The sequence below is a fragment of the Caretta caretta genome, chromosome 14 (assembly GCF_965140235.1).
Source record: "Caretta caretta isolate rCarCar2 chromosome 14, rCarCar1.hap1, whole genome shotgun sequence".
Classification (NCBI taxonomy): domain Eukaryota; kingdom Metazoa; phylum Chordata; order Testudines; family Cheloniidae; genus Caretta; species Caretta caretta.
In genome coordinates, this window is record NC_134219.1 from 40263340 (window position 1) to 40276254 (window position 12915).

The 12915-nt window shown below is 43.8% G+C and overlaps 1 pseudogene; it reads right to left on the minus strand.

The window, feature by feature from the left end:
• Positions 1 to 12915, minus strand: part of LOC125629614 (tripartite motif-containing protein 10-like) — a 176279-nt pseudogene that overhangs the window by 13075 nt on the left and 150289 nt on the right.

The window sequence follows — 12915 nt, forward strand, 5'->3', positions numbered from 1 at the left end:
TATTTTAGTGGAGGAAACAGTAGAACCCAAAAAAGAAGCACTCGACTTGAACTGGGGAACACAAATTGCTGGGAAGACCCCTTTTTTGCACATGCAAATCTGAATTTGCAGGTTGCTTAGGAATGAGTGCATGTGAACTGGACAGAAGTCCACCAATTCATGCTGTTTCTGGAGCACTCTCTGGCCCCTGATCCTCTAGGAGCAAGGAAATCAGACCAGATTTGGAACCCAGATCTTCTTCATGGCACTGTCTAGTAGTGATACCATTAAGCGCCTGTTCCAGAGCTCACTGAACTGAAGTCTTTCCAATTACTTCCTTGTGCTTTGTTTTAAGCAGTAAGTGAGCCTCCTCCTCTGGGACAGCAGATTCCTATAGCAGCTGCACTGATTGTCCAGCTGTGGTTATCTCTGTTGAAAGTACAGCTGGCCAAAATATTGGGGGGGGGGGGGGGGGGGAGAGCGGGGAATTTGCAAAAAATAATTGAAATGTCAAAGTTGTTTCTATTTCTCAGTTTCCAAATGGAACTTTTGATTTGTTTGAAAAATATCTTGAAATAACTTTTGAAAAATGTCACATTTTTCTTTTTCCCTTTTCCCAAAATGGAACAAAATAATGTTCATTCCCCCCCCCCATTTTTCTTTTTAGTACATCCTCTGTGTACCTCTTCAAAAGATCTCCCATTTTTGAAAAAGTGGCAAAAAGAAAAAGGAAAAACTAAGGGGAAAAACCCCTGGAAATTATTCATTTTAGTGCACTCAGTAGAAAAAAGGACTAAAAAGAGAAAGAAAGATAAAAAACAAATATGAAAGTTTTAAAATTTCTCAGCTTTTTAAAAGCAGAATGAAAATTTCAGTTTGAAATTACACAAAAATGTTTGTTTCATTTTGAAATTTCCCGTCAACAAATTGAAAAATTTGTTGCAAGTGTCTTTTGCCCATGAAAAAAAACTTGTTTTCTACTAAACCCCTTTTATCTGCAGGAAGCTTTTTTTGGTTGAAAAATTTCAACCAGCTTTAGTTGAAAGACTAAAGGAGAAACTACTGTTACGTAAACAAATTACACTTGAATTATCAGTGAAGATATTTGGATTATTAAAACTCTTTCTTTAATGCTGCATTTTCCTGCTTACTCTCAATTAAAGCAGAACAGTTTTCCTTTACAATGAGAATAAATAAGTTATCATCTTTCACGGACGAGAACATGTTACTCACTATTCCTCTTATGTTACTCAGACTAAGCAGTGTCTTGATAATGTCCCTGTGCACATTTGCTTCTGAGTAATAACGGCACCTACCAGGAGTTCATGGCTTTTATTTTCCCCACTCAGTTTAAATGACAGAATATCTTCTCTCTCTTCCTTCAGAATCTCCACAAGGCTCCAAATTTGGTCCTAACAAAAGAAAAACTGGTATAGTTTTGATTGTTTTTGGAGAATTTCCCCCCATTTATTTATATTTGCAAGAATATCAAATACATAATAAAATGGGTGAGTGCTCTAACCACATGACTATACAGTCATTCTCATTCTCTCTCTCTGGCCCAAATTACTTTTTATCCCCAGTGGAATAGCTTCTACAGGGGAGAGGGAGAGAGCCCCACATCACAATAGCCCAGTGGTTCTCAACTATGGTCCACCGGTTGTTCAGGGAAAGCCCCTAGCAGGCCGGGTCGGTTTGTTTACCTGCTACATCCGCAGGTTCGGCCGATCGCAGCTCCCACTGGCCATGGTTTGCCGCTCCAGGCCAATGGGGGCTGCAGGAAGGGCGTCCAGCACATCCCTCGCCCCACGCCGCTTCCTGCAGCCCCCATTGGCCTGGAGCGGCAAACCATGGCCAGTGGGAGCTGCGATCGGCCGAATCTGTCGACGTGTCAGGTAAACAAACTGGCCTGGCCTGCTAGGGGCTTTCCCTGAACAACCGGTGGGCCACAGTTGAGAACCACTGCAATAGCCCATGGTTAGGGCACTCACCTGAGAGATGGCAGATCCGTGTTCGAATCTCTTCTCCTCATCAAGTGGAAGAGGGACTTGAACCAGTGTTTCCTACTTCCCAGGGAAGTACCCTAACCCCTGGGCTAAAAGTTAGGAGGGAGGGCTGCCTGTGTGTACTAACTTGTGGGACCTGATCTGGCAGGTGTGCTCACAGGCCACTTACCAGGTTGGGCCCCATACTCTACTTAGGCCTATCTTCCTCCAGACTGTGAATCGCTCTAGGGCTTAGGTGGGAAATAGACATCCGGATGCCTAGAGGGAAGCAGCACTGCAGTGTGCATGCCTAGAAATATAGGGATGATGTAAAAGCTGGAACGAGCCAGAAAGACCCAGAACAACATTTTAGTCAATACAATTGTTGCAAAAACCAGCAGGTACCTTTACAGGCAGTTAAGAACAATATTTTAGTAATGAGAACAGACTCATAACACACTGTACTCCTAGGAGAAGTCTGTGCCACTGCGCAATGCAGAATTTTGCAGAAATTAATGTTGGGCATGCAAAATTTCCTTTTTTCCCCACAGAAATGGGCTGCAGAGATGTTGGCCGCCACTAGTGGCTGCTGGACTTGGCAGAGCCCAGCTTGCAAATAGAAGACAATGCCAGGGAGAGTGGGAGGGAACTGGAGTGTTCCCAGCAGCTGTTGCAGTTGCCAGCATGCCCTGAGGGAAGGAAGGGAGCAGCAGCAAGCAGGAAACTCTGTGCAAGCCCAGGACCCAGCATCAGGCTGTTTCTCCTTCTGGATCCCTGGGCTCTGGAGAGGTAGGGTCTGTGAGTGTCTGGGCCGGGGGGAATGTCGCAGCTAGCCTCTGGAGGAGACGGGGTGTGAGTGTCTGGGCCAGGGAGGGCTCCACAGCTGGGCTCTTGGGGGGAGGGGTTGTGAGTTTCTTGCCCCCTGGCTGGATTCTGAGGGGGAGGAGGCAGAGAAGTAGGAACTGGGTTGTTTTAGGGGTTTCTTTAATCTCTACTCCTGGAGGGGACATTTTGTGTGTCTGTATTGTTACAGACATACTTGCTGACAGGTATTTTGAAATAAATTACAAAAATAATTGAAACTGGTGTGATTGTATCGTGTTATTTTGACAAAATTTGCAGAATTTTGCAGAATTTTAAAATATTGTCACGGAATTTTAAATTTTTCATGCAGAATTCCTGCAGGAGTAACATTGTCATTAACTCATTTTGGCTCAAAATGATATTTTAAACCTCCCAAAACCCCTAAAAGACAATATTTTACCAATGAGAACCCATTACTAGCACACTGTCATTAATCTGTTCCAGCCCAGAACCACTTTTTAACACCAGTAGGGACCTGGAGTTGCACGGGGATATAGAAAATTACTACATATTGTACATAGAGGTGAGAATACATAATGCTAATGAAAAACCCATGTAATTTATCTTTTATGGGGCATTGCAGGCAGTAATTAGCTTTATTAGTGAAGCCACACAGAACACACGGTTCTGAAGAGACACAGGAATGGCATTTTGATAAATAAAATTGTTGCCAAAAAGAGCAGATACTGTGGCAGAGCCTTAAGAACAACATTTTAGTAATGAGAACAGACTAATAAAACATTTCTGTTAACCTGATCTGGCCCAGAACCTCTTTTTTAACTCCAAAAAAGGACCCAGAACACAGTTCTGAAGTGGTTCATGGGACCAAAATGGTACACATAATACAACCAACTGAGAATAACGCTATCCCACAGAAAACCTTTTCTGAACCCACCTTCAAGTGCCAGTTACAGGCAAAAAATAGTTTTATTTTTTCTGAGGTGGCACAAGGGACCAAAATGATTCACACACAGTGGCGTCCCATCTATAAATGCAAGCACGCATTGCATGCTCGACCGCCTGGGCATTGTCTAACTGGCGGCCTGCAGGCTGGATCCGACACACGGGACGATTCTGTCCGGCCCTGATGTAGAACACCAGTCCTCCGCACAGCAGGACCTCGCCCACAGTGCATGCGAGATCATGTTTACACCACATGGAGGATGCCATTTTGGACTGCCTAAGGCATGCAGATAAGTTGTTGCATGCCTTACTAAAACTGTCACGGCATGCGACTATACACGTAATACAACTAACTGAAAACACTACAGAAAACCTTTGCTGAAGCCACCTTTAGGTGCCTGTTCCAAGCTCCGACTAGCTTTATAAATAAAACTGCCCAGAACACTCAGTTCTGAAGAGACACAGGGAACAAAAATATGCCAGAAACACATCTTAATAAACAAAATTGTTGAAAAAACAATGATTACTGTTACAGACACTTCAGAACAATATTTTAATTAATGAGAACTGACTAATTACACGCTGACAGGTTTCAGAGTAGCAGCCGTGTTAGTCTATATTCGCAAAAAGAAAAGGAGTACTTGTGGCACCTTAGAGACTAACAAATTTATTTGAGCATAAGCTTTCGTGAGCTACAGCTCACTTCATCGGATGCATTCAGTGGAAAATACAGTGGGGAGATTTATATACACAGAGAACATGAAAAAATGGGTGTTATCATACACTCTGTAAGGAGAGTGATCACTTAAGGTGAGCTCAGCAGGAGAGTTGGGGTGGGGGGGGAACCTTTTGTAGTGATAATCAAGGTGGGCTATTTCCAGCAGTTGACAAGAACGTCTGAGGAACAGTGGGAGGGGGAGGGGATAAACATGGGGAAACAGTTTTACTTGGTGTAATGACCCATCCACTCCCAGTATCTATTCAAACCTAAGTTAATTGTATCCAGTTTGCAAATTAATTCCAATTCAGCAGTCTCTCGTTGGAGTCTGTTTCTGAAGTTTTTTTGTTGAAGAATTGCGACTTTTAGGTCTGTAATCGCGTGAGCAGAGAGATTGAAGTGTTCTCCAACTGGTTTTTGAATGTTATCATTCTTGACGTCTGATTTGTGTCCATTTATTCTTTTATGTAGAGACTGTCCAGTTTGACCAATGTACAAGGCTGAGGGGCATTGCTGGCACATGATGGCATATATCACATTGGTGGATGTGCAGGTGAACGAGCCTCTGATAGTGTGGCTGATGTGATTAGGCCCTGTGATGGTGTCCCCTGAGTAGATATGTGGGCACAGTTGGTAACAGGCTTTGTTGCAAGGATAGGTTCCTGGGTTAGTGGATGAGCTGTAGCTCACGAAAGCTTACGCTCAAATAAATGTGTTAGTCTCTAAGGTGCCACAAGGACTCCTTTTCTTTTTGCGTAATTACACACTGTTATTAACAGTTTCTAACTGCGAACCTTTTATTTGAACACAAAAAGGGACCTGGAACACACGGTTCCAAAAGTGGTCGGGGACCAAAGTGATACACATAATACAACTAACTGAGAATAATGCTATAATACAGAAAACCGCTGACACACCCACCTGTTTAGCAAACAGCTTTATTAATAAAACCACCCAGCAGACTCAGCTCCGAAGTGGCTCATGGAACCAAAATAAAGGGAAACGTCTGGAACGGCATTTTGATAAAGAAAATTGGTTTAAAACAACTCAGCGGAAATGGTCAGAGAACACTGGGAGCATTATTTTAGTCATGAGAACTGATTAACAGCTGTCATTAACCTATTCTAGCCCAGAACCATTTTTAAAACAAAGCAGGAGCCTGAACTCTCAGTTCAGAAGTGGCTCAGGGGACCAAAGTTGTACATATAGGTGAGACTAATATAATGCTAATGAGAAACTTGTCTTTAACCCGGGTTTTCGGGTGATAATTAGCTTTAGTACTAAAGTGGTTCCAAAGTGTCACAGGGGACAAAAATGATGCATGTCATACAAGTGAGAGCAACATAGTACTACTGAAAACACCAGCCTAAGATGTTACCACAGAAATGGGGTCAGGGAGCAGGCAGTGTGGAGGATAGTGTGGGTATTCCAGGGGGATGAATACTCCTTCTTGCTGCTTCAGAACGCATGTACCTGTGGGAACACCTGTTTTCACCCCGTTTTCACCTCTGCTTCTCTGCAGTTTGGAACCTTGACATTCCCCCCCGCACGTAGCTCTCAATCGGCGTCGAGAAGGCACAGAGCTGCTTAGAGGGTGTGGAAATCCCCTATGTACAATTGCATGGCACATAAGTAGGCTCAGAATAGGCCACTAACCTCCTAGGTCCCCATCATTGTTGCCAATCACTAAGTTGGAAGTGTGTGTTGCTTAAATGCAATACATTATTCTACTTTAATCATCCTATTCTATCATCGGTTGCGTCTTGACAATTGTCCAGTCGGTGGTGTGTCTGACCTGTAACTCTAATCTGATTTGCACAAAGCTTTGCAGAAGATTTAACAAAACCTAAAATTCACAGGTGCACAAATACAATAAAATAGATTGTTTAGTCTTTTTTTCCTCCAGTATGTGTAGTTTAATCTCTATGTATATATTGGGACAACTTTCACTGCAAGAAGCTCTGGACATTTTAAGAAATCCTATAAAAAAGACAAAATATCCACTCTTCCAGCCTCTAAGCCAAACAATGGACAGCTGCTTGCATACCGTTATGAAGGGCAAAAGGACAAAAAAGATGACTGGAGGTGTGATCAATACAAATGGATCCACAAAGGAAGACATCTTTTCCCAACGGGGGCAGCCTCTGGTAAGGAAGAGATATTTTCGAAGACTGATCGATACACTTCTTTCATATGCCCATTTCAGCTAGGAGACTTTCCCGCTCCCCCTTCATGTGCCTTTTCTCAGGAAAATCCAGCAATTCCTGTGGCTGCACTGATTCATGACAAGTGCACACGATATTTTTTCATTTCTAGCAGAATGTGTGTCCCAGGTCAGCAGCAGTTCCACTGTACTAGTACTTGGCTACATGTATAAATTTCAGCCCTGGGCCAATTCAGAACTGACTTTTCTGGGTCCTTATTGGCATTAAAAATGGTTTGGGACCTGAACAATTTAATAACAGTGTGTTATATGTCTGTTCTCATTGCTAAAGTATTGTTCCTAAGGGTGTCTAACCGTAACTGCTCTTTTTTGCCATAATTTTTTTATTAAAATGCCATTCCAGCTTTTACACCATCCCGTGATTTCTTACCTTGTAATTCTGGGCAGCCTCCTCTATGGGAACCACAGTGTGTTCTCTGTGATCTTGGGACAGATGACAAACCAAACAAATGGGTGTTTGATCCTCTTGGCAGAAGACATCTAAAGCCTTCTGGTGTTTTTCCACACACTGTCCCAACTTCTGGTTCTTTTGTTGGCTCCAGTGTAAGTGTTCTGGAAGCTTCTACAATATTCCTTAGCTGTCTGTTTGGTTTGAAGTTTCTCTGGGAAAAGAAAAGGAGAACTTGTGGCACCTTAGAGACTAACCAATTTATTTGAGCATGAGCTTTCGTGAGCTACAGCTCACTTCATCGGATGCATACCGTGGAAACTGCAGCAGACTTTATATACACACAGAGAATATGAAACAAACTTTTATTCTCTGTGTGTATATAAAGTCTGCTGCAGTTTCCACGGTATGCATCCGATGAAGTGAGCTGTAGCTCACGAAAGCTCATGCTCAAATAAATTGGTTAGTCTCTAAGGTGCCACAAGTCCTCCTTTTCTTTTTGCGAATACAGACTAACACGGCTGTTACTCTGAAACCTGTCACTCTGGGAAAAGGTTTCTCTGCACTCAGGACAGGGGAAGTTTGTACTCAGTGCCTCCCAGCACTGAGTGATGCAGGCCTGGCAGAAATTGTGCCCACAATCTAGATACACTGGATCGTTAAAATAATCTAGACACACTGAACAAGTCAGTTCACCTGGGAGCAGTTGTGCTGGATTCGCAGCAGCCCTGGCGGCTTCTGCAGAGAAGAGAGTTTCCTTTTATTGTTCTCAGAAATGGGCTGATTCTGAACCTTGCACACCAAAGAGGTGTTTCCTACGTTTTCATTGTCTTGTGTCACTCTTGGGAGGCTGGAAACTCCTTTTGGTCTGAGTCAGCACCTGGAGGAAGCACCGTGACAGACAGTGGAGTGCAGCACCTGACGTGCTCGATCCCTGCAATGGTGCAGCCCGGCCACCCTGCAGAACGGTTGTTTGAGAACCGGCACCTGCCACACCCACACCTAGCTCTATACAGCATGTCCTCCCACCTTTGCTGTGTCACTGCACTGTGGGACTCCAGAGGTACCGACAGCCTCGCTCGTGGCACAGCTCTCTGCAGCAGGTGGTTGTGGGAAAATTTACCAAGTATTGTGGGCTGCCAGCGGTATTCCAGCCTTTAGAAGGCGAGGATCCTAGAGTCATGCCCCTCCAACCCAATGACTGGGGCAGCGGCCATCTTTTTTTCTGCTCAATGTTCGCCCTCTGTGGTTGATACAATAATTTCTAAATATCGTCTTCCTAGCCATATTCCCGCAGGTCAGCAGGGAATATCCACATGGTCTGTGACTGAGAGAAAAGGGGTGGCTGGGAACAACAGGGGCCAGAGTCACTGTCTGATTCTCACCAACTGCAGCATGGAAACATTATATTTTTGTATGTTGAACTTCCCCCCCCCCCATCTTTGTTGTACCACTTGTGCGTTCACTAATATTGTAGCCAGGGGATGCGATATGTACATAAAGAGTTCCGAAAAAGAAGCTCGATATTAGACCTGATTTTCTAAAAGGCTCATTTGTAAACTCTCTGATCTCTGCTGAGACACACTGCCCTTCTCTCCCCAGCCCATCTGGTCAGCCCCAACCACTATTAAAACATTCTAAATTATGACAGAGAAAAGAATCGCCGTTTCTGTTTTTGGCGAAGACCGGTGTAGCCACCAGTAATACAGGGTTCGGCTCCTGTCTAATGCAAAATTGAAACAAAACCTCAACTGTGGGGCTGCTGATGAGCCACCATCATTCATATGAAAACATTCACTTGATCCCAGACATTTACCTTTGTCCAAGTGCTGTCTGGATGACAGTGAGTCTAGAGGGAGAAAAAGGTGAAATAGAGTAAATGTCCTGTTCTCACATTTATGAATATATTCACAGTATTAAGATTCCAAAACTACAGCAAAATGAAACTAAAACAAACTGCATTAACTTACAGTTCAGGTGGCTAAGTGCAATTCAGATCAATACAAATCATTACACACATGACTAAAAAATAACCCCAAACATAAAAAAAACTAAGAAAATTACCTAAGGTTACATAAACATCTCTGAAACACATAATTCCCACACAAACCAATAAACAGAAACATTTTCACTGATAACATCCAAACAACCTTAAATCTGCTTCTGTACCACTAGTACTCAGTACAGCTGACTCCTCCTTCCTGAGAGATTTGGTGGTTCTCATTGGGTGTGTCTACACTGCAATGTAAGCCCAGGGTCAGTAGAACTCAAGTTAGCAGACCCTGGGTTTGTTAACCTAGGGCTTGAGCGTCTACACTCATTTGTAACCCCAGGTTAGGAATTGTTGAACCCTGGGTCCCAACCTGGGGCTCCAGCATCTACATTGCATTGTGCGGGCCCAACTCTAACAACCCATATCCCAGACTTCCTAGCACCCTCCCAAAATGTGGCTGGCTCTAGTGCTTAGTTCCTGATGCAGTGTGGAAAAACTTGACTGTCCACCAAATCTGACTGTCTAGAGGACAAAGCACATTACCCCATAGGATACTTTTGGCAGACTCATGGAGAATGAGTCCAGTGGGGCTGCATCTATACTGCAAAGCAATAAGGTTGAACCCTGGGTCCTAGCTTGACCCAGATGTGGATCCTCCATCCCTGTGGGGTCCTGAGCCCTTGTGTCTGAATGATGGGCTAGTGTGATTTGTGTGGAGATGGGTGGGGGTTAGTCTTGAGCTGGAGTTTAAACGCTGTGCTTATATTCTAGTGTAGACATACCCAGTATCTCCAGCTCAGAAGGATAAAAGATGGAGACTCTCTAAAGCAAGAGAGGGACTAAGGGTGACAGAGGAGGACTTGCAGGAAAAAACTCAAACAGACATACTTAAAAAACAGTGAATTCTGGAAGAAGCTCAGGTGAAGGTTAATATTTATTGCTGAAAAGAAAGGAAAACCCCTGTCAAGGTTCCTCCCCCACTCTGAACGCTAGGGTACAGATGTGGGGACCTGCATGAAAACCTCCTAAGCTTATCTTTACCAGCTTAGGTCAAAACTTCCCCAAGGTACAAAATATTCCACCCTTGTCCTTGGATTGGCCGCTACCACCACCAAACAAATACTGGTTACTGGGGAAGAGCTGTTTGGAAATGTCTTTCCCCCCCAAATACTTCCCAAAACCTTGCACCCCACTTCCCGGACAAGGTTTGGTAAAAAGCCTCACCAATTTGCCTAGGTGACTACAGACCCAGACCCTTGGATCTTAAGAACAATGAACAATCCTCCCAACACTTGCACCCCCCCTTTCTGGGAAATGTTGGATAAAAAGACTCACTAATTTGCATAGGTGACCACAGACCCAAACCCTTGGATCTGAGAACAATGAAAAAGCATTCAGTTTCCTTACAAGAAGGCTTTTAATAGAAATAGGAGTAAATAGAAGTAAAGAAATCCCCTCTGTAAAATCAGGATAGTAGATACCTTACAGGGTAATTAGATTCAAAACATAGAGAATCCCTCTAGGCAAAAACTTAAGTTACAAAAAAGATACACAGACAGAAATAGTTATTCTATTCAGCACAATTCTTTTCTCAGCCATTTAAAGAAATCATAATCTAACACGTACCTAGCTAGATTACTTACTAAAAGTTCTAAGACTCCATTCCTGGTCTATCCCCGGCAAAAGCAGCATAAAGACAGACACACAGACCCTTTGTTTCTCTCCCTCCTCCCAGCTTTTGAAAGTATCTTGTCTCCTCATTGGTCATTTTGGTCAGGTGCCAGCGAGGTTACCTTTAGCTTCTTAACCCTTTACAGGTGAGAGGAGTTTTCCTCTGGCCAGGAGGGATTTTAAAGGGGTTTACCCTTCCCTTTATATTTATGACAACCTCCAAACCCTAATCCAGTGTGTATATGCTGTATTGAGACCTGAGTAGGGAATTCATAGGCTCCAAATGATTAGCTGACCATCTCAATCCACAATCATTTTCCCTGAGTGATTTTCCCACCTCCGTCAATTAACAGAGTAATATATGTTACAAAATTCCCCAGGTGACTGTTTATTACCTTTGAATTTCTTCACTGTGGTGGCCAGAACTGGAGAGTTTTGAGAAGATTCCCAGATTCCCCATTTCAGTTCAGAAGAAAAGGCCACTGGGTTCTGAAACTTCTCCCTCTCACATCTGAAGAAGACCCCAGTGTTACTCATGATGGAGTTTGTTCATATTTGTTTTTTTTTTTTCTAAAATGAATTTTATTCTAGTGAATGGTTGTAGCTTCCCAGACCTTGGAGGATTAAATTCTCTATTGCCCCAGGAATAGGTCCAATACCAGCTACCAAATACCTCAGTGCCCAGCTGAGCTGCCTCACTCCCCCCCCTCCACTGACCCTCATGCCCGCCGCTTGCTCACAGCGTCCCTCCTCACTTCCCCACCCCTTTGTGGGAGAGGTGTAGTGCAGGTAGGCAGGCAGCAGCAGCAGGTGGTTGGTGGATGGGTGGGTGAGGCCTCATATCTCTTGGGGGTGCCTGGGCCAGGGAAGGGTCCTCAAAAGACAAATGAGCACTTACCAAAATAGTCCTTTTGATTTTCTTTTCACGTTTCCCTAGCCTTTGTCATGAGATTTTCTTGTTCTTTAATCAAAGAAAATGATCAGTATCTATCCACAAAAACACTGAGGGCGAGTGCTGGATACGCACTCCGAGAGGCAGGGGCTGAAACGGGGAAGGAAGTTGCTGCCTGATCCCTGCAGAGATGTAAGATACACTCAGGAGGGGGAGAGGGTGGGTGGGCATGGCCTTGTGTGATGTTACATCCCATATTTTTCACATAAATATTGTTATGATATGACTATGGCATAGCTAAGATATGTTTTATGCAAGATGGGTCATGTGCGGTATCATTGAACGGGTTATGATCTACTGAATGTGTTTATCCAATTTGTATACATGTATCGTTTCTGTATCTGAAGTTAGGAATATTGACTATGTAACAATTACAACTGTGTGTGTATTTGGGGGAACACCCACCAGACCGTCGGCAATCAGCCTGGATGGGCCATTAAGGACAATAGAACTTTCAAGACACTAATCTCCTGCCTTCCGGAGAAGCTTCCTGGGATGCTGCTTTGACACTGCAAGGTCAGGTGATGAGGTCACCTGGTAAGGAGTCCCGCCTTGGACACTGCTGGTACTTTTCCACTAGAAACAAGGGATTCCCGCCTTATGTAAATTCTATTTAAGGCTGGGAAGTAAAGCAATCCAGGGTCTTCTCCACTGCCTGCCCGCCCAAGAAGGAAGACTGCTAAAACCACCTGGAGAAACAAAGGAACTAAGCAGGGGAAAGGCAAGGGCTGAGTCCGGGCTGAGACAGGCGTCTAGCCTGTAAAGGGACATAACTGGACCTCTGAGCTGCAGGAACTCTGCAACCTGCCCAAAACAACATTTGGGGTGAGAAATTACTATTTGTAACGTGTTTCTTCAGTGTACTAAGCTTAGTTTAACAAATTTATGTGGGCATAAGCTTTTGTGGGCTACAACCCACTTCATCAGATGCATGGAGTGAAAATACAATAAGCAGTATATATATTACAGCGCGTGAAAAGATGGGAGTTGCCTTTCCAAGTGGGAGGTCAGTGTTAATGAGGCCAATTCAATCAAGGGGGAAGTGGCCCATTCTCAATAGTTGACAAGAAGGGGTGAATGTCAACAGAGGAAAAATTACTGTTTGTAGTGACAGGTTTCAGAGTAGCAGCTGTGTTAGTCTGTATCCGCAAAAAGAAAAGGAGTACTTGTGGCACCTTAGAGACTAACCAATTTATTTGTTTGTAGTGGTAACCTAATCACCTTGAATTGGCCTCGTT